The sequence below is a fragment of the Canis lupus genome, chromosome 3, assembly GCF_011100685.1.
Source record: "Canis lupus familiaris isolate Mischka breed German Shepherd chromosome 3, alternate assembly UU_Cfam_GSD_1.0, whole genome shotgun sequence".
Lineage (NCBI taxonomy): Eukaryota > Metazoa > Chordata > Mammalia > Carnivora > Canidae > Canis > Canis lupus.
In genome coordinates this window covers 19,589,675-19,617,640 of record NC_049224.1, presented here as the reverse complement: position 1 = coordinate 19,617,640, position 27,966 = coordinate 19,589,675, and the positions used below count along the sequence as shown (strand labels likewise).

Here is a 27,966-nt window from a genome sequence, read left to right as displayed (position 1 = left end):
GACTGGAATAGCTGCAGCTATTAAATATCTAGGTCATCTTTTATAGAGGGTTGTAATATATACTCTAGCTTCTGATTTCAGTGCTGCCAGGAAGGAAAAAAAAATCCATCTTGCTAAAATGTAGTCAGACAGCAGTTTGTCTTTCCAAAACATTATTAGGTATTATTACAGAATGTGAACACCTTTCATTCCTGACAAACAGGAAATGTATGCTGCACTACTGGTCTGTCAATCAGAGTGATAGCATCAATTTTATGGTTTTTAATTCATCCCCACCTCCTGCCGAGCCTTTTGCTCATCCAAAATTATGAATCTTAAAAGGTACGTGATTAAGAAGAAAAAAAAAATATGTCTCTGCCTGTGTGAACTCCCTTGTGAAGAGCTTGGAGGCAGATATTTAAGAGATTTGTAAAGCGTGCCCTGACCGCGCAATGATTTGGACGAGTGACTTACATTTCCTGCAGCTGGGAGTGCCCCCTCATGCTTTTGCTCTAGTATTTTGCTAGCAGCTCAAGCAAAGATTTTTTTTTATATGCATTGACACCTTTACATTTGTTAAGGAGCAGAGAGAAAATAAATAACGTATTAAATGCTGTATTTGTCAGTTCATGATGCTTCAGTTACATTTTCAATTTAAGTTTTCAGAGTCTGGTTCTTTAGCTGTGGTCTTTTGTTGCTTTTGATATATGTGAAATAATAAATACAAAGCCAATTCTGGAGCTTAGCTTTGAATGCATCAGAGCAATTTTTCTTACAGTTCTTTTCTTTCCACCCCTTAACTCTTTTCTTCAGCATGTAATGAACATGAAGAGCATTGCTAGTGTCAGGAGGAAGTGAGGCTGTTTATAAATAAATAAATAAATAAATAAATAAATAAATAAATAAATAAATAAATAAATAAATAAAGTATGCTTGTGTGTGGGGGTGTGTGTATGTGTGTGGAGTGTGACACACACACACACACACACACACACACACACACACACAGTGTCTACATCTTCTCAGTAGGTGGCTTGGGAGCCTGGGGTGTGTGAATCTGTCCTCCATGCTCCTCTCCTGTTTCTGGTGAGGAGCCATTTTTCTTGTTTTTCCTATGCAGCTCCACCTGGACTCCATTTGCTGCCACAAACTCTGCAAGTATCACACACATATTTAAGATTTAGGAATGTGATCTGATAATTGCTGACTGGAAGGTGAAAGAATAATTACAAATTGGTTAAGGTCAACTCTTCCCTTTTCTGCTGACCACAAAGTGAATGCTCTGTCTGTGACAGATAATTCTTTATCTGCTTATAGCACATGATGACGTATTTGATGGGACTTTGTGTAATGAGGACTTTCAATATGTGGTGGCCTCTATGTTTAAATCACTCTTGGTCCTTTCAGTCTTAGCTTTAACATTTTGAGTTCCTGAGTGCTTGAGCAAGAGTGCATGGAGCCTTGAAGTAACCCATGTGGCATTTGTTTGTGAAGAATTTTTCATTCTGCTTTTACCACACTTTCTCTATGATTCAGAATTGAAGTATGCTGATTCTCTTCCATGTAAGAAAGCAAATGTAGAACATGAGCAAGAGTTCCTTCCCGGTTTGGGCACTAGTGTAAAACACTGACTTTTGAGAGTCATGGTTCAAGGCATGTGCAAAGGTGGCTCACGCAGCAGGGTGTGCCTGACGGGGAGGGAGGCAGTGCGCTGCACAAAAGCTGCCCTCCCCATTTGGGAAGAAAGAAGGTATCATGGATCCTGTCAAAGGAGCTGTCTGTGAGGGCATAGCTACACCCGTCTTTCCTTGTGTATGTGGTGTTAGCATTTCCAAAGTGTATTTATGAACTCTCTCACTTGCTTCCTGTTATTGTGTCACCATGTTACTAAAGGGAAGGGCACTGAAGCTTAGAGAAATCAAGCGGCTTACTTTAAAGTCATGGAGATGGTAAGTGGCAGAGCTGGATTTTGAACTCATGTTTTTGGACTCCCAAATCTAGCACCCTTTTCTCTACCCAGTGGTTGCTTATTATTAGAACCACTTATTTGGCACTTAATTCTATTTAAATTCTCAATTAGATTACTCGATTATGAATTCCTTAAGAACACTGACCAGTTTATGACAGGGACTTACACATGGTATACACTCGATGAGTACACCTGTTTTCCTCATTCTCCCTTTATGTGGTATGGCATTTACTCATAACACAAATGTTTACAGGCTTTAGAGGGACTTACGTTGGATATTGGAAACACAAGGTGATTGTTTTGGACTGAAGGTCCCCCAAATTCATATATTGAAGCCCTAACCCCCTGTGTGGCTCTATTTGGAGATTGGGCCTCTAAGAAAGTAATTAAGATTAAGTGACATCATTAGGATGGAACCCTGATCTGATAGGATTAGTGTTTTCATGAAAAAAATAAACTACAATACAAACAAACAAAAACAAAATACACCACCAGAGAACTCCCCCCTCCCTCCCCCCCCCCCAATGTCCTCTGTCTCTCCCAGCCATGTCACTTGTACTGAGGGAAGGACAAGTGAAGACGGAGCAAGAAGGCAGCTATCTTTAAGCCAGGAAGAGAGTCTCACCAAAACCCAAATCATCTGGCACCCTGAACATGGACTTCTAGCCTCCAGAATTGTGAGAAAATAAGTTTCCGTCATTTAAGCACGCAGTCCATAGTACTTGGTTATGGCAGCCCAAGCCAACTAACACAGTGAGTAACATCAAATCTTATTCAAGCAGGTCATTATCCTGTGAGGTCGATGGAGAATGGCCATGGAAATATAGCTGAATTGGATATATGCTCATGTGCTTTGTCCCTTTGCAAGTGAAAGTCAAAGTTATTGACAGTGGCCCCAAAGTGCCCTTGAAGTCAAGATGGCCCAAAACATTTTGTACTGTTTAGAATCGCATGCAGCGGTATTTGAGTATGCATGGTTAAGGTTAAAAGTGAGAATGATGGCAAAGGTCTTCAAAGAGAAGATGAGAGTCTGTGTCTTGAAGAATGAACAGTAGTTTTATAGAAAATAAGCTGAAAGAAAGCACATAGAAGACAGAGATACAGGTGAACTCAGTAAAATCCTGGATTCTGGAGACTAATTAATTCATTATTACCAGAGCCTACAATGTACATGGAGGAGATACAGAAGGTGAGGTTGGAAAGATTAGAGAGAGCCAGCTCTTTAAAAATCTTCATCTGTTAAGCTTACAAATCAGATTTCAGACAGTAAGTAACATGGATGACGTAAAAGATTTTTAACCTGTGTAGTCTTGGAATTAGATTGGCAGGCTAGAAATGTACTCTTGATGCACTGTGGAGATTGTATAGGAACCCAATCTTGGGCTTAGGGCTTGGGATGGGATTTAAGGTAGTGATGCTGAACCATAAATTCTCTAGGAAAGATTACAGAAAAGCAGTCATGAAGCTGCCTTTGATTACCTCCTTAGCTAAAGGACAGAAGCTCAAATTTTCAATCACTTCAGAATTCAAGTAATACTTCCTCCTTTTTATTATGGCACTGGAATAACTTATTTCTAGAAAAGAAATGACCTTACTGTTCTTGTGGATACCACACATCATGAATGACACCCTTGCTCTGGTCCTCATCAAAACCAGAGTGGCTCCAAAATGAGCAAGCTGGTGGTCTGGTGAGAAATTCAGCATTCTCTATTTCTTCTTTTGAATACTCCTTGGTTTCATTTTTATGAGGTACCACATTTTGCTGTGCCTTTTGCTGAATCTGCTTGAATGTTCTTAATCCAGTGTTTCAGAGGGCAGTAAAAAGAACAAGCAAACATCTTCACTGAGCAATTACTAATCAAGCCCTAAGCCCAACAGGATTCATAAAAAATATAACCTTCCCTTCGCCTGGCCAGGATGCTGTAGACTGGAACTAGCTGAAATACGGGAGGAAGTTGATGTGTTTGTGGTGTGAACTGGACTTTTTTCTGCGTGCCTGATGGGTTTTAGAACCATTGTAAAATCACTACTCTTAGACCCTCCTGAGAGTAACTGATGTGTGAGAAAGGTGGACAGCTTTGTCTTGTGATTAATATGCCTTCTCCACTCAGTGCTGTGTTCATTCTTTCCTCTTCGAACAAAATACCAGTCTACAGGAGAGGGGCTGTTCTCACTTTTAGGTGTCACATGGAGTCCTCGAAACTGACTTTTACCTGTTAGTGCTAACTAACAGCAGTGATGATTGGTTATCGTGACACCTGCAGGTGCCTTTCTTCCTGGGCACTTATTATCAATCTGGGAATCTCATCACCCCAGTCACCCTAGAATGTTTCCTTATGACTGCATTCTTAACTAGCTGTAAGTAACTCTTTTACTCAACAGGGAACAAGGGCCAGATGGCATGCAGACATGTGCTTGAGACTGGGCGAGTCTCATTTGTTCTCTATTTCTTGTTACTTTCTGTCACTCCTTAGCTAACCACACACAAGGAACCCACCCTGTGGGCTGCTTTTTGCCGAACATCTCAGAGATGTAACTATGGTAATGAGCTTTTTATTAATGTTTTTATTATTATCAGTTTCTTTTTGTTGTTTTCTAATCTGGCTCACTTTTTTTTTTTTTTTTTTGGAAAGGTGAGATATAAATAAATTCAAAAATGTAAACAGAAAAAAAAAATAAAAAAAAATGTAAACAGGTCAGCCAGAGCACAGATGTGTAAATACAATGAATGTCCCTTTCTAATGATTAATCTTGAACTTCTTCCAACAGCAGTGTTACAGCTCAAAAATAATTTTATTTGGGAAATTCTCTTTTGAAATGTCTTTAGAGACTTTGCCTATCAATCATAGCAAATCATCCTTCTCTGAGGGTGGGTTAGATCTTTAAAAAAAAAATTCCTTGAACAAATAATTATTAGGTGCTTACTAAGTGGCAGGCAGGATACCAGGAGCAAGGAGCAAGACAGACATGGTTTCTGCCTTCGAAGACATTTAAGATCAAATCTGAGATGAGCGTCTGAGCCCTGGATAATACCTTTACTGATAAGAACAAGATGTGACTGTACAGTGACAATCTTAACTGCCTCAAATGACAATTTTAAAGAAGAGATTTAAAACATTTTGAGTAACAGCAGCATCTCTGGAATAACTCTCAAACATACTACCTAGAAGACAAACACCGACTTTTTATGCATTCAGTATAGTGTTATGTGGTTTATAAAAGATTTTATATACCTTGTATCACTCTCTTATAGGAATTCTAGATTATCAACTGGGTTGGAGTAACACATACCTCTCCTGTAAAATAACTGCTCTCTAGGTTTCTTCTGGTTCTGAAAGTCTGTAATTCTCATGTCTGTACCTCCATACTTTCACACTGTATCGTGGGTTCACTACTTTAGAATAGCTCATTGAGCTCATTGTGACCTATCTGGCTGGGGACCTTCCACCCAGAGATGGGTGTCCAACGGCTTTTCCTGGGAGTGGCACGGGCTCAGCCTGGCTGGGCATCTAGAAGCCTGGCAAGGGATGGACTGGGCTCATGCTCAGCCATAAGGTGAGGAACAAAGGCTGAAGTTGAAGTCCAAGGTGAGGGAACTCTACTGGAAGCATGGGAGGATCTGAAATGGCAGGTTCACAAGATCAAGCAGAGCTAGAATCAGACTCAAAGAAAAATGTTGGCTAGACAGAGTAAAGAGGCTAAAGAGGCAGCACCTAGCAGGTTACCTTGAAGAAACAAGATTTCTTTTCATGGATGCTAGGGACAGAATCCAGAAGCCATTAGAGTGATAAGCCAAAAATATGAAAAAAAAGTTTTAAAAATTGGCTCCCCCCCCCCCACTTAAACCCATCAGTGGTTAAACAGCAAAAATAAGAGAAAATGTAGCTCTGTTCTAAAACTTCACCTCATCAGCTTTTCCAAATAGTAGCTCATTCTTAGAAGAAAATGGAGAGTGTTTGTCAAATAGAACATCTTTGACATTCTCCTGGTAAAACATGTATTTACAGTTTGAAATTATATCTCAAAGTCTTTGGATGCTCTTTGTCTATATCAAAAATAACATGTTTGTAAGCCCAATTATTAAGTAAGATTAGAATCTAAAAATCTCTCTTCAGTGAAAATGTATACATAGTAAAAATTAAGAGGAGGTTTAAGACTTTGCTGCTCATCACAGAGAATTAAGTAGAGCATTTGAGTATCTCACTGCCACACAAAGAGATAAAGTAACCTTTGATGACCTTGACCACACACACACACACACACACACAAATGGGAATGCAGGGGTAAGTAAATTGTGAGAACATTTCTAGGAGTTATGGGTATGACAGGGCCTCTTTGCAAAGACGTGTGTGTACTTTGGGCCCAAACCATTTCACTGCCATGATTAGAGTTTATACCTGTGTTTTCCCAGCACTGCTTTATCCATGGACATAAGCAGACTATTCCAGATGGGATGCAAATACAGTGGATGAAATTATGTACAACTCCTAGGCAAAGGAAGCTGCTAATCCTATTTTCGTTTTCTAGTTCTGGTTTGGTGTCATTTTCACCCCGGGCACATTTAGTAGCCATGTTTCAAACTAATCCAAAAATTAGTGCCTGTTTTCCTGTTTATTTTTCAGTCTTTTTCTAGAAGGTTTCTAAGGATTTAGGTGTTTTTCTAGTCAGCCATATTCCAGAAATTTAGCACCAATAAGTCTGCTTGCAGGCCTTTTTGCTTTGCTGCTGTTGTTTTCTTTCCCTGAACAAATTTATAACATTAGGTCTCACTTTATCGAGAAGCTTTATTTTCCATCTGCTCTCCATTTTTGCTCTATTATTAGGCTATGCTTCTGGTATTCTGATCCTGCTTCATTTCCAGGACTCTAGTTGACGTCAGCAGGGAACCTAGGCAGAGGAGGAGAGCATAATACTGGGCTTGACTCCACAGACTGTTTTGGGAAAAGCGTCTGGTCTCTTTGAGGTGGGACTTCCGTTGGATGGACCCCCCTCTTCTTTTCCTACAGACAGTGGAGCCTCTGTATCATACTTAATGCAACCACTGGTACAGGATGATGTACTTGCTCAACCACCCAAATCTATTGACTTTCTGTTAAAAGGCTTTTAACATAAATTTTAAGAGATTAACAAAATACATCACAGACTATTGCTGAGAACGCAGGGATTTTAACTACGTTTCTCCTCCATTGATTTTAGTTAATATATTTTAACCACCCCTTATTTTACTGTACCTTTTAATTTGTTATTCATTTGTTTGAAACCAGAACTCTGCTGAGGCACTCCGGACCCACAGGAACTGAAATAGTTTGCCTTCATTATCTGGTAGACCTGCTCGAGTCTGTAGCCCCTGACAGAAACCACAAGACTGTACAAACTGGCAACTGTGGGTTTGTCTGTTCTCTATTGATTCTATTTCTGGAAAAAAAAACATGAACCAATGGGTGAACCATGTGACTGTACAACTTACCCAAAGCTCTCATCATAAAGGGGATGGAGACCTTTTACAGACAGGTCATGATGGGACCTCGACACTTTTCTGTTTGCCTTTCAACCATGGCCTTTGAAAGCTTTGACTTACAAGTTTAACTCCTTGTATTCTGAAATATGAAAATGCTATAGAATTAGAGTATTCCATAGCGTGTTATTTAAATTTGGTCCCATTATCCCAAACATCTAAGGAAATATATAATATAGACTTGATATAACTTTGCTTATAAAGTATCTTAGTTCTTTCTTCCAGTGTGAAAATTATAAGGCAACTCCACCAGAAAATTTCAAAAGAGAATAATATTCACATCCTTTTCAGACTAGATAGCATTTATAGCAACTGATACAGCATTTCCTTCTCTCGAGATTTAGTATCGGTGTTATTAAATACCAATACTCAAGTAAGTAGAATGCATGACTTCTCTATGGTATGGCCCTAATGAAAGGGTTCTGGTTTGGGCTGTAACAAGCTGCATATCCTTGCTCTCTCTCTCTCTCTCCTTCTCCATTACATGTCAAATGACCAGAAGATTTCTAATGCCTGTTCTAGTTTTAAGATTAAAAGTGAATAAAACACCAGAGAGATCCAGGTAGTGGAGAACACATCCTATGAAACACACACACACACACACACACACACACACTCACACACAGAACAGAAAAACCAAAATAGCTCCCCACTCCTCCTCCCCCAACAATGACAATGCAGCCATCTGTTGGACGTTCCATTTCACTTAGCAGCTGCTCTCAGATACAGAAATCTGCATTCCTCAGGCTCGTGCTGGTATGCATGCAGCATGTGTGGGTACTAGCATTTGACTCTCCCACCCAAAGGAATGGCTTTCATTGAATAAAAATGATCACAGAAGGTTTCTTACTCTCCCATCACATATAATGCCTTTTTCCTGATAATAGGCATTTGGAACTATCTCTGCTCCTCTGTGTATTAAAATAAATTCTCTTAGAGATATTCACATTAAACAATCATCCAAAATTAAAGAGAACAACCAGGAAAAGGCTTCAGTGAAGCTCTTGTCTTGCCAGAAACTTTCGCTTTGAAAGAGAATGCAAGAGGTTGGAATATAAAGTTCCATTCCACTTTTATTTTGTCAATACCCCCAACATTGCACTGAAGCACTGAGAAATGGTGGTGTTTAAAAGGGAACCAGGAGGCTTTCAAAAGCAGCAATGATCTTACAACAAACTAAATGAAAATACAGAAGATGAATCTCCAAAAGGGACCAAAAAAAAAAAAAAAGAAAAAATGAAGCCCTTTAAGTCCATGACCACCCCCGCCCCCTGGCCTCTTCTCCAGGCTGAAATTTTGTCTTCTATATAAAGTGCTATATCATTTAAAAAGAGGCTCTTGGGTTGGGGGTGGGGGAGGAGCTGCAGTTATAAACAACAACGAAAACCTACAGGCACTGTAGAGAGAACCTTGGGTAAAATTGGATCTGCTTTTGAGTACATAATTTAGGACATTTGTTACAAGATTACTGTGGTTTTCTATAAATGTTACTTTGCTGTATTATTTTCCATGAACTACTTTTCCAAAATGCAGAATATTTTGCCCCCCAAACATGGAAGCAGTAAAGCTCAGATGAGCCACTGATTCATGGGGAGTCACTCAGAAACAGCTGGTCAGCCATCTGCGGCCCCAGAGTCCTCTTAGTTTTACTTTATTCAGCTAATTCTTTATGTAGAGGGGAAGAAGATGCATCAATCCTGGGAGAAGAGCATGGCTCATGTAAGAAAATGATGACTAACTCCTGCCTGAGACTGGTATCTGGTGGCCTGATGTGCTGATTTGGAGGGGCGGCAAGTTTCCTATGTGCATTAGGCTTTCAACTCTTTACTACATGTGCATTATTTTCTGTGCATCCTGTTCTTTGGGAAAAGGAAAGAAATAATGATTTGCCATTGATTGTTTTGTGGGAATTGTTCCAGAGTAGAGCACCCTTGAGAGCCATAACTTGTCTTTTCAAGGCAGGCAGAAGACCCTGCAGAATCAAGGATGAGTCTGAAAGTCAGTGTGTTTGTCCACTTATCTCTCCAATGCCCCTGAATTAGACCTTCTAACTGCCCTAGATTCTATGGTCAAGGAATGTTGGCAATAAAGGCAATGTTTGACATAGATTAAAAGATAAAACCAAGATGCAATGCCGTAATCACGTAAGTAAAAAAATGCTGAGTAAGTATTTAGGCAGTGCTGTTTTATCTTGCATTTTGACATTACTATCATCAAGGCTTCTGTTAATTGAACTGGTCAGAATTACTTGATAATTCAATAAGAATAGCCTTTTGCCTCCCAGAACAGGTAAGAGGGCCTTGTCGACAGAAGATGGATGGTCATATTATCCTTTCTTTGTGTTACCCAAGGCGGTTCATTTGATGACAGAGCTAGAGGACTGTGGGAGAAGGAAAATGGGCTTCCAATGCTACGAAGAAGGCTCCTAGGTATACAGGTGTACACTGCTATATGTAGCTGTAATTATAGCTTAATCAGATTCTTCTGTGTCTCTGGAGACCACTGTGGGCACACCTTTTAATATTTTCCTTACCATCAAAATCTTTTACCCATTCTTCCCATAAACATGGGTGTATGTGTAAACACACACACACTGTGTGTATATGACTATCCTCCTTAGTGATAATAAGCTAGGATAAAAAATAAACTAAGTTTTTTACTTTCCTTAATGACTTCTCTAACTACAAGACAAACCTTACTTTTTCAGATTAAAAAGTAGAGAAGATAAACTTCTACTGCCACATTTAATCTATGTAATAATGTGATTTACTGATCACCTCTGATTTTTCTGGAGTGCAACCATGAAAAGTCTCTAGGACAGTTGACTAGAACAAAAGGCAAATGCGCTTTTAATTGAAAACGCATACAATTTTTTAAAAAGAATCGGAAAACCATCTGTACTGTAAACTTTTGTGTCTCTTATTCATTCCTGTTTACTCTGCTATTCAATCCAAATAAAGATTGTTTCCACCTCAGCAACACAAAAATCACATGGACCATCCTTCAGGCTGTCAGTCAGGGGAAAGATCTACATATGCCCAGAGTATACACTTGTGCTTGTTCACAGTGTTATTTGGGGAAAATATGTTGCATGTTCTCCTGGCTCTCCTAGTTTTACATTTTGAATTAATGCAATTTATTCTAATTTATGACAACTGTTTGAAAGACTTGCTCTCCATTTTTCCCATTTATAAAGAATTATTTACAAAGAGAGGGGAAAAGCAAGAGAGAAAGTAGGTTGCTTTGCATAGTCAGGTCTAAGAACTGAGTGGACTGTCTTGGAGTCTGCATTGTGTTCTAGGGCCGACTGTAAGGATGTCTTAGCACCCTTTTCTGCGTGTTTGGAGATAGGAATGAAATTAAGGAGAACCTTTCTTCTTCTTAAAGAAAGCCTTATACAATCGAGTTAATTATCTCCTCCTCCTCTCTTGTTCTCTCTTCTTGTATTTATATAGCAGCTATCACCATAGTACCTACACACGTTGATATTTTAGACAAAAAAAAAAAAAAAAGAAAAGAAAGAACAGAAAAAAATAAGCCCAATTTCTTCCTTGTGCTAGTATAAGGATCCCTTAAGGCCAAAAACTGTGGGGAATCTCCATGATTTCAGAAGTCTTTTAAATAGCTCTGAATAAAAGGGACTGGCCTCACTGAACCTAGAACAGTGCCTCAACCATAGTCGGTATTTAAAGAATAGTTGTTGGGGTGTCTGGGTGGCTCAGTCAATTAAGCGTCTGCCTTTGACTCAGGTTATGATCCCAGGGTCCTGGGATTGAGCCCTGTACTGAGCTCCCAGCTCAGCGGAGAGCCTGCTTCTCCCTCCCCCTCTGCCTGCGCTCTCTCTGTGTCAAATAAATAAAATCTTTAAAAAATAATAATAAAGAATACTTGTTAATTGGCATCACTAGTAGCTATTCTTCTCAAATCCCTTGTTTAAAAACAAAGGCTCATCTCCAAGTCCTCTGCTCTCCTTGCTTGTTCTTAAAGGACTTCATACTGGAGAAGGAGGTCAGATAGACAGAAGATAGGGAGCCCGTGGTGATTTCAGAGCCAGTAGAGGATCTGGATCTCCCTTGGGGCTTTCATGAAATTCTCTTGGCCTGTGGTTTTTATCCTGCTAACTATATATGCACAAAGTGGTATATGGATATATATATATAACTCCAGCTACTAATATCCTAAAAAGAACTCATAAGTCAGTATAAACTAAGACTTATTAATATGTGCCAGACATTGGTCTAATCTTTTCATTTGTATTCACTCAATTCTCATTACCTCTCTGGGAGGTATTTATTACTTATTATCATCTTTTATAAGTAAAGGAGCTGACTGATACAGAGGTTAAATAGTCCATGATCTTATAGTTAGTAATGACCAGTGAAAGGGATTTGAACCCAGACAGTCCCACTCCAGCACCAGTGTTCTTAACTACCACACTTGCCTCCTTTCTCTCAAAGTACTTATTAGTTCCATTCTGGATCAGAAATTAGGGCTGGGAACAAACCTTTAGGATTATATAATTTTAGGGCCTCTGTCTTGTCAATAGAGTCATGATCTGCTGAACCTCAAATCTAATATGAGGGTTGGCAGTTGACCACAGGATTCCCAGGAAAGTACTATCTTAAATTATGCTTTGTTTATGTGATTTTAAAATGTTTAAGCAGTGCGTACTTAACCTGTAGAACCCATGGCCTTACACTAAAATCATACATTATTAAATAGCCATTTATTGAGCAACTACAATGTAAAAATTACTGAGGATTTTAATGAGAAGTCATTTTGCTTTTATGGATATATCAATCTATAGGGTGGAAAGAAATTAAGCAAATAGTTAAATGTTGCTTAAGTACAATTGATGGAATCTACAAAATGTTACACCAGCAAGGAAGGAGGATTTTGATGTGTGGATGGTGGAGGTTAGTGCAGACTACGGATCAGGATAAGGCATCTATATACATGGAGATCTATGTTCTTGAGCTTAAGTCTTAAAAAGTTGATAAAGATTTATGTAGTCAGAGAAATAATGAGGACAGTCCAAAAAGAGGAAGCAGTTTGTTCAAAGACTTGAAGATATGAAAGATAATGCTGTAAATATGGCATAGCTGGAATGAGGTTACCAAAGTGAGGAGAGATGGGCTAAAAGGGTAAGCAGAGATCAGACCACAAAGGACCATCTGTGGCTTCTATTCTGTAGGTAAAGGCATGCCAAGATGATAAGCAGGGCACTACTCTTATCTAACCTCTTTTTTGAAAATGAGCTCAGAGGTTGATGGCCTGGAGGAGGGTAACACTAAAGAGAAAAGAAGCAGGGAAGGAACCCTCTAGAATAGTGCTAAACACTAAACATTATTATAACCTTTAGTACTCAGAATAATCCTGTGTACAAGATATTATCCCCATTTTATACATTTTTTTAAAATCTGGGAATTGTTTAGTAACTTGTGCAAGATCTTGTAGCAAGTAAGTGACAGCTGTTTTAATTTCATATCAGTTGGACTCCAATCCCTACCTACTTCCCACTATATCATGCTATTTCAGTGTCTTAAAAAAAGTCTACAGTCTTTGAATCACTCAGAACTTTACTGCACCACCCAGATTCTCTTTCTAACTCTGCCCGTATGTTCTCAGCCTCTTTTGTTACATACCCTCCTTAGATCTTCCTCTCTGTGCTTCCTGGTTCTCACTTCCATCTGCAGCACTCTGCTCCTCTTCCTCTCTGTCCAACTTTCCTCCTGACTAGATCCCTCCTTCTGAAGCAATCCGTACCTTCCACACATCCCAATCAGGAACCTGAGAACCCTCCTGCCCCTTGTGCCCCTCTAACACTCAACAGTGAAGGTGTCCCCATGTCCTATTGTTTCCATTTTTAAGTCTCCCTCAAGTTCCTTTGTTGCAGGTTAGCTTAAACTGACCATCACTCTTACCTATACTATTGCAACAGCATTTAAACTAGTCCATAACTGTATCTGGATAGCAAAGTGATGTTTCTGAGTAGAAATCTGACTACACTACTCCCCTGTTTAAAACTCTTCATGGGCTCCCTATTAAAAGAAGAAAATATAAGTTTCTAAGAATGATCCACAAAGTACCCTGAAGTCAGGTCCCCAATTCTCTCAAACCTTATTTCCTGTTGCTTAGCACACTGGCAATAATAAGCACTTGATAAACATTTGTTGGATGATGGAATGAAACTAGCTTAAACTGATAGATTTAAAAGAATTAGAGGTACACGTGATCTGAAATGATTTCACTTTTTTTTCCAGTTGCTATCCCAAGATAGCTAATGTAATACTTAAGATACTTCTAAACAAAACATCAGCATTGATTGACCAGTTAGAGTGGACACGAGCTGGGTGTCACTCTACATGTGCACTCTGAGCTAGATGGGCTAGACCTTTTGTTAGTAGGTAGGTTCTATATTAGTGGAGAGTCCCCTCAGTTGAGTTACTCTCATTTATAACAGGCAGAACAGCTTCTGCACAGAGTTCTCTGACTTTGGATATCATCCTAGAAGCCTCCTCTCGCTCCAGCTGGCTTCCTCTCTGAAGCAGCTGAAGGACCAAGAGGGTGGAAGTAAGATTCATGGATGGGATCTGGGGCTTTAAAAAAGAGAACAGCTCCTGTGTTCTTGGTGGATGTGAAGCAGAGAGAGGCACCGCCCTCCACCTTTGTTTGGCTTTCCCCACAAAAGTTCTGCAGAAAGACCTTTGAGGGTACACGTGGAACCCCCCTCCTTTTGAACCTTTCTCTTTCCATGGATTTTTTCAGTCTCTGGCCCACTTTCCTCAGTCTACTTGTCTCTTTTTCTCACCTTTTTCTGTAACTTATGAGTGTTTCTGCTCATTCCAATGCCTCTTCCCTTCTGTTTCCCTCTTTCTCCTCTTCCACAAACCACCTCCATTTTCTTAACTGAATAAAATTGTAACCTTATTTACTTAGCATTTTCAATAAATACATTTTTACCACCTAAGGATAAAATAAATATTGCTTTTTTTGTGATTCCTTTTCTCACAAAGTCAAGCCTAAACAAAAAACAAAAAATATTGTCTTGTATAAAAAACCTCGAATACATCAGTTTTTTGTTCTAATGAAGCAGGATTTATTGTATCTAAAAAAATAAATAAAAACAAAAACCCTACTGTGGTCTGAGTGCTTCAACAAATAAAAAAAGGCAAATGAAAGAAGAGACTGGCACTTAAAAGGAGGAGGGTGAGGAGGAGGAGAAAAATGGAAGAGGAGAATTTCATAAATCAGAAGTTAAAAGAAGAAAAAAGAAATAGAAAAAAAGATATTGGGCCCCAAAATAAATAGCCTGTAATGACTATACCCTCTCTTTGGCTCATGGTCTTGACCTTCTCAGCATAGGTGGAATTCCTATCCAGCCAAAGGAAGACTAGCTGGAAGGCAAGAAATCACATGTGGTTTTATTCACTGAACAATTTTTGAGCACCCACTATGTACCAGGTACTGTTCTAGGCAATTGGAAGTCTTGTAAGAATAATTTGTGGTGTTGATCTTTTGTGTTTCCTTTTATGTTAAGAGCATGTTCTTTCCAGGGGGATGTTTATTTTATCAGCCTCCCTTTTTGTAAGTTGCTTTGTGTGCCAGCCAAAACCAAAGGCAAAAAGTAGGTAAAAAGCAAAAGAATAAAATCATGCACATAAAGATCTTATAAAGGTTTGTATCCAGTACACTGTGGAGAGAAGGTTCAGTCCTTTTCTTATTGTGTTTGCATCTGTTTCCCTATCCCCAAAAGGAATTAGCTGAATAAACCCCTACTGTACCTGGTGGAAGTAATGCACAGCAGCAACTTCACTTGTGTGGCGGGATATTAATGCTAATGTACAGGAGTTAAATATAGCACAAAAGCAAGAGTGTCAGAAGGGAAAAAACAAAGCAACTAACTTCACACTGCAAGGGGTGGGGTGGAGGAAGCAAGAACATTATACACTTAAGCACCAGGATAAACTGCAAAAGTGGTAAACTGGTAAGAGAATGTGGTGGATAATCAGAGCTGAGTTCATGCTAACCTAATATCCTCAATGGCAAAACCCAAGAATGCTGCCTAAATGGATTTGAGTGAGGGTCTGGAACAGGGGAAAATCTTCAATGATGTTGATTAATGAGCAGGTTCAACAGGAAGGATAGGGTTCTCTAAGTTTTCTGGTTCTTTTCCCCCTTCAAACAGGAAATGAGTACTAAGTCCATACACTATTGGTTACAGCCAGTAGTAGCATGTGCCCGTCCTAAAAATCTACATAGTTCCCATTGTCTGTTAGATACCATTTTGAAAAACTCTGGGAGTGCTTAATGGGCAATGGCTTAAATGAAGGAGCTTGTTCTGCGAAGTTGATCCAAGGTCAGGAGATTTTTGCCTACTGCCATGGAAATTCTGGCTTCAACATGTACCCCATCCTTTCCTTAGGATACCACATGATGTATGAGTGAAAGCACTGGATGAAGAGGCAGGAAAACTATATTTAACAAGTGATTCTTTCATTACACATCTATGTCATCCTGAAAAGCAAACTTCTCAGCATGCTGTTTATTTTTCATTTCTATAGTAAGACAGTTAAACCAGATGACCTCTGTTGTTCTTTCTGGTTCTGACATTCCAGATTTTGGGTAGATTAACTTAAAATGCCCCCATTTACGACCAAATGTAGAAGTTGTGGTGAATGCCTCAGCCACAGGGGATGACAATATGACCATCTACGCTTGGAGCCGGCTGTGGAGGAGCCTAACCTTCCTCAAGACACTGATCATCTCTTTTTGGAGAATATTTTTTTTTCTTTAAATGGGAGGGGCCACATGTATACCTGAGTACAGCTGAGTGGATCCTACATCTTTAGTTAACTGATATATCCCCTGGGCTTAGAACAGTCACTGGCACTTACTAAGTGCTCAGAAAATCTTTGATGAATGAGTAAAATAATTATCTCCTGGGAAACTGATACCTAAATGGGACTTAAAAGGCTGTAAAGGATAAAGAGTGCTTCTTTCAGGGCATGCAATACTGAATCTAAGTGAGGATAAGAGCAAGAACTCAGTGTTCAAATCTTGACTCTATCACTTATTATCTTGCTGACCACAGGCACATTACTTAATACTTCAAAGTTTAATGCTCTTCCAGGGAAAGTGAGGTTAATATGGCATCTCCCTCATATGGACATTGTGAAAGTTGAACAAGTACTAAATTATGAGCTCAGTGACTAGCAAATAATAAATTGCTAATAAATATTAACTCTACTTACATCAAGTTTGAGCTCTGACCAAACAAGATAATCTCTTCTAAAGCCATAGTGAGGCAGGTGTATTCTGTTAAGGGGCTAGTTAACTGGTTATTCAACAACAATGAAATTGGAGTTTCTTTAATTTGTTCTCTATTGAGCTGGATTGTGTTGTATGGCAAGGGATCCTTGGAAGGGCTCATTTAAAAGAGTGGATAAGAGCAAAGAAGAAGAAAAAAAAAAGAGCAAAGAAGAAATAAGTAGGTTATCATCTAGTATCTAATGAAAAGTGAGTTCAGTAGATAGAATACACAGGTTCTAGATTGGATGTGATGATATGACATGAGCTTTGGTTTGAGGCATTAATACAGGGCCATCTGTGGGGATGGTGAGCTTGAACCATACAGAGGCTCATTTACTAGGGGCAAAAGGGCACTGACCAAGTTGGTTCAAGTATCTGGCTAGAGTGAAGGCAAAGTGCCCAGAGGATACTGTCCATGCTCATGCTGGGCCCCAGCAAATATGAGGGCTGGTTGTACTGTGCACAGGGAATGTTAGAGAGTTTTCTGACACAGGTGCTTTGGGTTTGAGGATAGCCTCTCCTTTAAGGCAGGACCAGAGCAGACAGTGATTTGAAAGAATAGGAAGCCAGGGATTATCAACTGCTGGGCAGGTGTTAGAACATGAACAAGTGAGACTGAGATGCATGGGTGGGCTCAAGCCTTCGAAAACAGGCAAGGGGTTGGAGAAAAGGTAGAAGACATGCCTTGCTTGCAGGCAGACTCAAATGGAGCTTTCCATTGGAGTTAAAATAGCAGGAGGGGGAAGAGAGCATTAAGGAGAGAGCACTTCCATTTAGACTGTAGGGCCATTCAAGTTTTACTCTGATCATGGGTGAAATATCTAGTAGGCATCAGAAATTAATTCCAAGTTACACCATGTGAGATTGACAGCACCCATATGCATTCTGCTTTGACACCATTGGCTCAGAAAGTTAAGCTGGCTGTAGAGACAGTTGATAAAGAAACTTGGCAGGGGTTGGTAGCAGAACTACAGAGAAGAAATAAAAGCAAAGAGGGGAATAAGAAGAAAATGAAGCTAAATAACACAGACCACAGGGGGAAAAAAAAAACCCTAAACATTAAAAAATGAGTAAAAGGCTTATTTCTCAGATCCAAGAAGGTTTATCTGAGGCAAAAGAGGCAGATACAGTGACTAAAGAATTTTCATCTGTTTCCAAAGGGACCAGATCTGGGGCCTGCAATGAAAAACAAGCCACCTCCTTCCCTTACCTACTTCTCTTGGTTATCTAAGAGGCTAGAAAGAGTGATCATATTAAAACAGGATGGAACAAGGCTAGTATTCTCCAAAGAGTCCACAGGTCAAAGCTCAAAGAGAGACCTTAAAAAGGAAAGTGACATCAAGAAATACCTGAAGCAAACTGCTGGAGTCCAGAAAGCAGCAGCAAGCATTCTGGTAAAAGAATAGAGAACTCTGCTATTGTAAATGGCCTATAGGCATGTTCTGTCCTCATACTGAGTAGAAATCTGCTGAGCACTTGACATAGGAGATTCTGAAAATGGAATGATGTGATGGTACAGCTAGGGTGGGTTTCCACTAGGAAATTTAAAGTAGGAAAAGGCCTTGAAGTCTGGGGTGTCCATTTATAATCTAAGACTCACAAAACATTGAGGGAAGGTAAATGGGAATGGCAATGTGGGAATCCAGATAGTGTATTCACTAGGGGTGCCTTGCTGTAACACCAACTGTCAATCTGGACTGCTATAACCAAAGTACCGTAGGCTGGGTGGTGTAAACAACAAATATTTATTACTCACAGTTCTGGAGGCGGGGAAGTCCAAGATGAAAGCATAGAAGATTTGGTGTGTAGTGTGGGCCTTCTTCCTACTTCATAGATGGCCATTTTCTCACTGTGTATGCACATGGAAGAAGCAGTGAGAGAGCTCTATTGGGTCTCTAAAGACACTAATCTCATTCCTGGGGGCTCTACCCCATGATGTCATTGCCTCCCAAAGGCTCCACTTACTAGTACCATCACATTTGGGGTTATGATTCAAGATATGAATGTGTGGGGGTGGACACAAACATTCAGTACATAACACCAACTTTAGCCATTTCATTGTTTTAATTCTTTGATCAGAACCTTTCCCTTTCCTACTTTGACACTCTAAGACATCTAAATTATCACCTACAATTTTTTATAGGCCTAGATATTCTTTATATAATATGACTTGCCTTCCTGTAGGACTTCAGGTAACGGGTATGATCTGTGAGATGCCAATAACATACGTCACTCCATGCCACTGTCAAAATGGATGTCTTTTCCTTGTGGTGCTATATACTGAGAATTATCAGTTTTATGAGCCCAATTTTGCTAAAAATTTGCCTGGTAGACCTTGGGGGCTGAGATCCAGGAGCACAGGAGAAACAGGGAATGATTATGGTCTTGCACTTGAGTGATTGGTGGAAAGTCTTAGAAATGATCTAGATCAATAATGATAATGGGGGCACCTTTATGAGTTCAAATAGAAGGTTAAAATTATAAGACAAATTTGTCCATAATTGTCCTCAAATTTGTCAAATCTGATTGTAATAAAGAACCAACGATAGTTTGAAGACTTGCCTACCCATAATGCTGGAGGAAATGCCCATCACTCAGTGTTTGAATTTGGTGTCTTGCACAAAGGTCACAGTGGTGACTTAGACATTTTTTATTAAATTAAATTAATGCAGGTAAATGGTTTTCAGGAATCTAGAAACTGATCTGAGATCTGAGAACCATTTTTGTTTTCAATTATAGTCACTTATTTTATACAGGTCTATTAAGTTTATTCATTTGCTCACTGAAAAATTAAGTAGTTAACTACTATAGGAATAATATAATTAAAATAAATAAAAATATTGAAAACATATTTGAACGTGTTATTTTATTAATGTCTATTATAATGAAAGTCTTTTTTTTTCAGCACCATGGAAAATCTGCAGAGCACAGTCAGGGGGGTATGATTTGACCAAGCAAAGGATTGGTATGATTTGAAGGGACAATGGAGAATAGAACATTTGTTTGGCTTAAATTGGGCAATTTGATTTAAGAAGCACCAGAACAATACACAAAACTACATATGCCATCCAACCCTGTCAAGAAATACCATTCCAATGCTGCGGAGCTGTGCCAATTCAACTCAGAGTGCCATCTTCAGCCAGCCTCATATGGCAGTGAAGACTCAGTGAAGAGTCAAACCATTTCCAGTTTCCTTTAATCCCTGGGAGATGGATTTAAGAGGCCAATGTGCCTTTTCCACACTGCTGGAAAAATAGAGCAGCAAAGCACAAGTCTCTGTGATTGCTTCTAACTTTATAATACTCAGCAGCCATAAGGAGCAACTATCTTCAAATATATACTGATTTTTATTGAGGACTGCAAAATTTCAGATTCCAATTCTTTTAAAACAAAGGAAGACAGTGAATAATGAAAAGCAACTTCAGAACAGGCAAAGCTAATTCTATTTTGAGGCTCTACTAGGTATTCTTTGGTGCTGTTTAGGTCAGGCAACCATCGTTGAAAAGTTACAGTCAGTTCTTGCAAGTACCTTTTCTATTTAACCAATAAGGATTCTGGAGGCTTTATTATGACAATATGATGGATTCTGTGTTCCACCTTGAAAAGGCTTACTTCATGGCCTCTGGGAGATTAGTAAAAATGGCATTTATTGTCATTCAGTTTGTTCACTAATGACCAGAATAAAATAAATTCGGTATTAAAGGAGAAATGAATAACTTTCGATTTCTGTGGGCACAGCCACAGACCTCACTTCAGCCAGAAAGCTGGGGCATCTTCAACTTTTTCTTTCTAATCCCTTGAATTTAAATAATCACCAATCCTGCTCTGACCTGCTTCCTAAATTGCTCTTTTTCTCCTCCCTTTCTTTCCATCACCACTGCCACTGCCCTATTTTGAGCTCTCAACATTTTTTCTGGAATGTTATATTTGCCTTATTGGTAATCCTACCTTTCCATTCACAGCAATCCAAATCAGCTCACACACTAATGGCAATGCCGAGTTTCTAACATTCCTATCAAATATTATTAACTATCCTGATGGAAAAAAAAAACAATAACGACAGTTATAATAAACCCACAAACAAACTCCAGTGGCTTCCTAGCACTTGTAGGACCAAGTCTGATTCTTCACAGGACTTTCAGATAAATTCACATCCTGGGCCCTGCCTACCTTGCCACCCTCTTCTCCACACTCCCGCATGTTGCCAGTGCACAAGCCAGACATAACTATTTGCAGTTCTCTAAACCTGCTCTGGTTCCTCATGCCTCTTTACAAAACATCCTCCTTTAAGCCACATTGCACATTCATCTCTGAATCACCATGAGGAGAGTTGCTGCCAACCAAGAACAGCCTCTTTGAAATATTATGTAAGAGAGAAACTTCATTCATATTTGAGCCATTAAGTAGTCTTGACTCTTTTTGCTACCATAGTCTGTCTTATTCGAAACTGTAGCTATGTATGAGTTGGAGAAAGGTGCTCCTCCCAGGGGTGCCTGCCTGGGTGGCTCAGTCAGTTAAGCCTCTGACTCTCGATTTCAGCTCAGGTCATGATCAAGCCCCTGTGTCTGACTCTGCACTCAGCTGCAAGTCTGCTTGAGCTTCTCTTTTCTCCTGCTACCTCTCCCCTTGTGCTCTCGCTTTCTCTATCTCAAATAAATAAATCTTAAATAAAAAGAAAGGTAAAAGGTGCTCCTCCTAGGAGGTGCATAGCTTGCCTGTTGGAAGGAGTGAAAGAATGAATGAGGGAGCCCCTCCTGACAGGTTCGAGGTAAATTGATTAAGAAACTCTCCCTTCTAGGGTAACAGTGTCACATGGCTTGACAGGCAGAGATTGGGCTAGACTTCAGCTTTCATACACCTATGCTTTAGAGTGTACAAAGCAATCATATTTAGTGGTCCGGAAGTGTCCAGTGTGAAGAGGGAAGATTTCACTAGGATGTACAAAGATGAAGGATATATGGATTAAAACCCTGAGGAGGTATTAATAAGAAACTATAACTTAGAGATCAATGTAATGAGCTGTTACAAATGTACAAGTCATAGAACCTCCAAGGAGGGAAAGACTACTTACAACAACTCAGAAAAAGTTGTACATAGAAATCTGCATCTTCAGCAGCCCTGATGGCCCAGCAGTTTGGCGCTGCCTTCAGCCAGGGGTATGATCCTGGAGACACGGGATCAAGTCCCATATCAGGCTCCCTGCAGGGAGCCTGCTTCTCCCTCTGCCTGTGTCTCTGCCTCTCTCTCTCTCTCTCTCTCTCTGTCTGTCTCTCATTAATAAATAAAATCTTAAAAAAAGAAATCTGCATCTCTGGTGAGCCTTTATTTTTTGAAGATTTATTTATGTATTTGAAAGAGAGAGCCTGAGCATGCACTCAGGTAAGTGAGGGGAAGAAGAGAGGAAGAGGTGGAGATAGAGAAGCAGACTCTATCCACTGAGCCCAGGGACCAATGCAAGGCTTAATCTCACAGCCCTGAGATCATGACCTGAGCTGAAATCAAGAATTTGATGCTTAACTGCCTGAGCCATCCAGGTGCCCCTTTGCTGGACCTTTAAAATAGGTAAACTTTGACATTCAGAAAATTAGTATTAGCGAGTTCAAGGACATTCCATTTAGTTGGAAGAATGTGGGAAAAATACTAAGGTATTAAAACGCACAGTTACTTATCTGGTTCATCTGGGGTGTGAGGGTGGAGGAAGATGAGAATGGAAAGATAGGCTGCAACCATCACAGGCGATCCACAGTAGGATTTTAACATGGATGTTCTATGAACCATACAAACATAGTTTTGAAGGGAGTAGCCTGGAAGTACTAAAAGCAAGTTAGGAAAGCTACTGGAATTATTTGGGCAAGGAATAAAGAGAGTCTGAATTAGGTCAGTGGCAGTGGGAAAACAAAGAAGGTAATGGATTTTGGAAGGAGACTAGACTACTACTTGATGTGAGGGAGCAGAGAAAGGGACAAACAATATAGGATAATATTTAGAGGCTGGGTGCATAGAGGAAAGTGATATGCTTAATATATACTGGGATCCCATGAAAAGGGCACATGTTTTATAGAAGATGAGTTCAGTTTTGAACCCCTTGAGTTTGATTGGATCTATATACAGAGACAAGTTTTATATCTTGTGTCCATCTTTAGGTTGTAAATAGCACACACTTAAAAAGCTCTTACTGTATGCCAGGCACTACTCTAAGCACTTTAAACATATTAACTCAATAAATATTCAAGCAACCATGAGGTAATTACTAATATTATCCTCATTTTACAGATAGTTGATATACTTAGAGTAGCTCAGTTAGGAAGTGGCAGAGCAGGGATTTCAACTTAGGAAATCTGACTCAAAAATCGCATGCTACATTGCTACTATAAACACACTTAGGGAAAGAAGACTTCAGAAAGTAACAAAGAAAGTATAGTGTAGATTGTGGATGTTTAGGACCATTTATAATAATTATTACTAACCCAAACTCTTTTAGTGCCTTTGTTTCTCTTTAGTTGAGCTTAAGCATCTTTGGACACGTCCAGGCCAGTAAGGTACAATTTAATAGACTGTAATCTTTTCCAGATAGACATATGCTTCCAAAAATTATACAAAAATATACAGGAATGAGGAAAAAGGATCTAGTTTTAGTTTCTGACATAAGCAGAGGTGATTCTCAAAAATAATAACATGTTAGTGCCCTACGAAGAAAGCCAGAATAGTTTGTCAGCTTGGGCTCCCACTCTTAGCCTTGTTCTCTTTGGTTGGCCTTTAGCCAGAGCAAATCCTTCCAACTGACAGCTGTCAACTGTCACAGGTTACAGATTAAAGTGACAAACTATTCAGGATGATGGATAAAAATACTACAAACTCAGAGATCCTAAGAAGAATCCCTTATAACTAGATTCTGAGCACTAGGAATAGATGTCCATATCTCATACCCATTTTCTGGAACAATTTTGGCTTCACTGTAGCATGAATATTAATTTTCAGTTAATTTGGACCCTTTAATCAGAGTTTCCTCCCTTATACATATCCAACTAGAGAAATGATGTATACGACAATGGTGCAAATCTGCCATGCTTTCTTCATATCCCACCACATTTCTAGTGAGAAATAATTGGTAAATTAATAATAGTAAACTGACATCTCTATGAGGTCTGGCATGTGAAGAAATCCAGTAAGAAGGATGAGTTGGGTCACCATAAACCCTAGTTTGCTCTGGCCAGTCCTGCCTTAACCCTGATATTTTGATATAATTATTAATAAACCACTCCTTCACACTCTCGAGAGTGTTCTGGTTTGGCTCATAAAATATATGGTTATTCTGACAAGGAAAGCTCCGAGAGTCTTGGCCATAGAATTATAGACCTGATTCTCTATCCATTTAGGAAATTAAGTGTGGTCAGTTATTTGAAGGCAGTCTCAGAACTTCCTTTAAACAAAATCAAAGTGTAACAGTGAACCAAGAACTTTTCTCTGTTTTTATCTTTTTTTATTTGTAGTTTGATTGTTGAATGATGAACAGCTGGATTATTCAACTAATTAGGACAATTAGAAATCTAAACCTAGGGCAGCCCTGGTGGCTTAGCGGTTTAGCACCGCCTTCAGCCCAGGGCCTGATCCTGGAGATCCAGGATCGAGTCCCACGTTGGGCTCCCTGCATGTAGCCTACTTCTCCCTCTGCCTCTCTCTCTCTCTCTCTCTGTCTCTCTCTCTCTCTCTCTCTCTGTGGGTGTCTCTAATAAATAAATAAAATAAAATAAAAAGTTAAAAAAAAAGAAATCTAAACCTAAACAAATGATATGAAACAGCAAGGTATGATATAGTCTAGTGAAATGAAGCACAGGCTATGAATTTCCTATTCCAACATTTATTGGAATAGGTATTATCCTTACCACCAGAACTTTGAATTTATTTTTGTTGGCAAGGTGTCAAGCTAAGGCCATGTTCTCCAGAGTAATTTGCAGGAAGATCTGGCATGGTGATTAAGTTCTGGTTAAAGAAGTATATTCAAAATGTGTAGTACTTCCTGGAAGTCTTATTAAGAAAGGAGAGAGAAGAACTTTCTTCTTGCTTTCTGGAGTGCAATGGAATGACTGGAACTAGAGAAGTCACCTTCAACCATCATTAAACACAATAAAGGTGGTAGGGCAAGCCAAAAAAGGGGACCTGATTTCCTGATGATCCTGGAACCACTACATGTCTCTGGGTATCTTTCTTGTGGGAGAAAAACAAACTCTCTCTCTCTCTCTCTCTCTCTTTTTTGGCACTATTATTTTGCTTTTTGGTCACTTGCAGGCAAACTTAATTCTTAATGACTCTGGGGAGAGGGGCATGAAAATTTCATAGAGTTCAGAGTGGGTATCAGTAAACACTGAGGAAAATGGAAATGTGTAGATGGGAAAGGGAGGCTATACAAAGGGAAGAATTTCTTTCAGCGGTTCATAGGACTTATAAAGGTGCAACTTACCATTTGGGAGAAATGAAACCACCAAGAAAATCATGTATCTTATTATGTATAGCAGTAGTGATATTCCAAGGGGGAGCAGCAAAATGCCCTGAGTATATCAGAAGTATCCCTAGCTGAATTAAAACAATAAAGTATCCAAGTGCTCACACTTCAGTTTGGAGTCCTGGAATGTCTGGACAACTTTTTAAAGGAAGGCATATTATAAAGTACTACAGTATCAATTGACTACAAAATGCTTTCACAACTTCCCAGAAGAGTTTCAGCTCATTTCAGCACAACATGACCGGGTATGACTACCCATTACAATATGCTAGCACGTGAATTCATTATGTGCAATATCTAAGCCCATCAATGTTGATCTAAGCATTTCGATGGCCAGAGCTCATAGATCCATCTAAATACAAAGTCTGAAGTTTTGGCTTTCAGGAATACATCACGGACACATTGCCTTACCTCTCTGTGGAATCAGAGGGCTTACACTTGGGTATCTAAGGGCTTGCTAGGACTGGGAGCAGATGGTAGTTTTTATATGTTCTTTTTATAAATTCATTTTGAGCAGTTTTTTTTGCATGAATATTTCATTTATGACAGGGTGCTGCTTAGTTATATAAAAAGTAAATACATAACGAGCGAGGTGTAAGTATAGCAGCAATGTAGTGTTGAGGCTAATGGGTGGAGAGGATTTTAAAAATACAAAGAATTCTCATTTTCAAAAAGAACTTTGCAAACTTTAAGAGATAAATGACTTGTTTCTTTCCTACTTCCTTTATTCCTCTCCCACCCCCCATTCTGTTGTGTGCCAGTCCAGGGAAAGAGGAAGCTTTATATTCAAGAAGTCAAGCATTGGATTTTCAATCCTTATTAGGAGCACTACTTTTACAAGTTTGACAAAGGACAGAAACAGCCTATATAAAGTGAAAATAGCAAGGGCAAGAACCACAAACAGTAGCAGCCTAAGGTTAGGAGACCCTGGACGGCTGGATATACGACCAGCAGCAGGAAGAAAGAAGGATGGAAAACAACAGCTGCCATAAGCTGAAATGATGAGCCTTGATCTTCATAAGGGACAGGTGGCCAAGATATGCCTGCCATATACTTCCCATTGTGCAACATCATGTATATTGTCACCATGTTCTAGGCTTCAAAGACTGTTTCCAGGCTTATTTTGCTTAGAAAAAAATGTTGAAATCACCTTGTGAAAATTTATCAAATCTGACTTCTCTATGGAGTTGTTTTAGCCCAAGCCTATATTATATGTTGCCACAATTAATTGGGATGGGTATTTCTTATTCTTAGCTCTATCTTAATGTAAGCTACCTTAGCTGGTACCTAAAATTAAAGAGCAAACAGAGGAAGCCAAAACTCACCCCCAAAACAACTAAAGTTTGGGTCAGTTCCTTTAATCCTGTGTGGTAGAAGAGTAGGTACTATGGTGATTTTGTGCACAATATTTAGGAAGATATAAATAAAATGGATGTCCTGATTGTAATGAAAATGACATTCATGTTTGCAATGATCTAAAGACAATGTGGACTGTAAGAAGGTAACTATGATGAAGAATTTCATATTTTTCTAAATGCTGCTTGAAGATAAGAACTTTATTTTACATGGCAGACCTTCAATATTCATGAGGGATACCATAGTCCCAAATTCATGAATATCAGTTTAGCATGTAATTGTCTCCATAAAACTTCTATTTTCTGGATTAGAACCATCACTTTCTTGGATAGTTTTGCTTCCACTTTACTTTCATCACCAGAACTAGCAGCTGACTTTATTTTCAGGGAAAATATTCACAAAGAAAATAGTTTTTCATCATGTCATGAGAATTACTACATAGTAACTTGACCACAAGTAGAGAATATCTAAACCGCTATGAGAAGATATGTGGGCCAGTCATCTAAGCACGCTCTAGCTAAAGGATTCCTGTAAGAGTCCCGCCTCTTGCCACATGTAATTCAATTTCATGCCTCAGCAAAATTACAAATTGTTACATGTCATGAACTCTTGACTATTGCTTGAGGGTAGTCAAAGTAGCAATGTTAAATCCTAGGTCAGTAACATCTTTCTTTGTATTCTCAAAAATTACCGACTACAATGCCTTATAGGTAGTAGATTATCAACAAGCTTTTAGGTTAGTTGATCATCTGATTGATTACTTCAAGTGTGTGTATTTTGGTATATACTGCATGGATGAGATGTTGGGCAGGCCAATGGAATACCCCACACTGAGTTGCTCTTTGGCCCCCTCTAGTGCATCTCTTAGAGGCAAGTTAGTAATTTTAGTTAAGAATAGCATTAGACTAATGGGCGCTATACAGTGCTACAGCTGTTGTTAAGAGGGGGAAAGGATTACAGAGAAAACAAATGTGTTCTGCGCGGAAGGAGTTGATGAACAAGTTAGAATTCTTTTTAAACTTTGATAACTTTATGTTAAAAATATTTTTAGAGATTCCTTGGGAGTTCCTTTAGTTAATAAATTGGTGAATCAGGAAGTCAACTTCTCCGTCAAGACAAGAGTTCATTTATTACCAGCCTCAGGAAAATGCATTATGGAGATTCTCTTGGTTCAGCCATTGGTCTTTGGTTACACATAGGTAATCTGTCACTTATTAAGACCAATGGAAATATATGTATGTAGTACTTAACCAAAAAATGGTAATTTGTACCTGGACTTTCTATCTTCTTTATGAAGACTTTTGCATATTTGTAAATATTAATTGAATGCATAAT

The 27,966-nt window shown here is 39.1% G+C and overlaps 1 long non-coding RNA gene across 1 annotated transcript in view; it reads left to right on the top strand.

Moving 5' to 3' along the window:
* The window catches only part of LOC119871132, a 61,745-nt gene that overhangs the window by 6,293 nt on the left and 27,486 nt on the right, over positions 1–27,966 (top strand). The gene's annotated exons all lie outside the window — the stretch shown is intronic.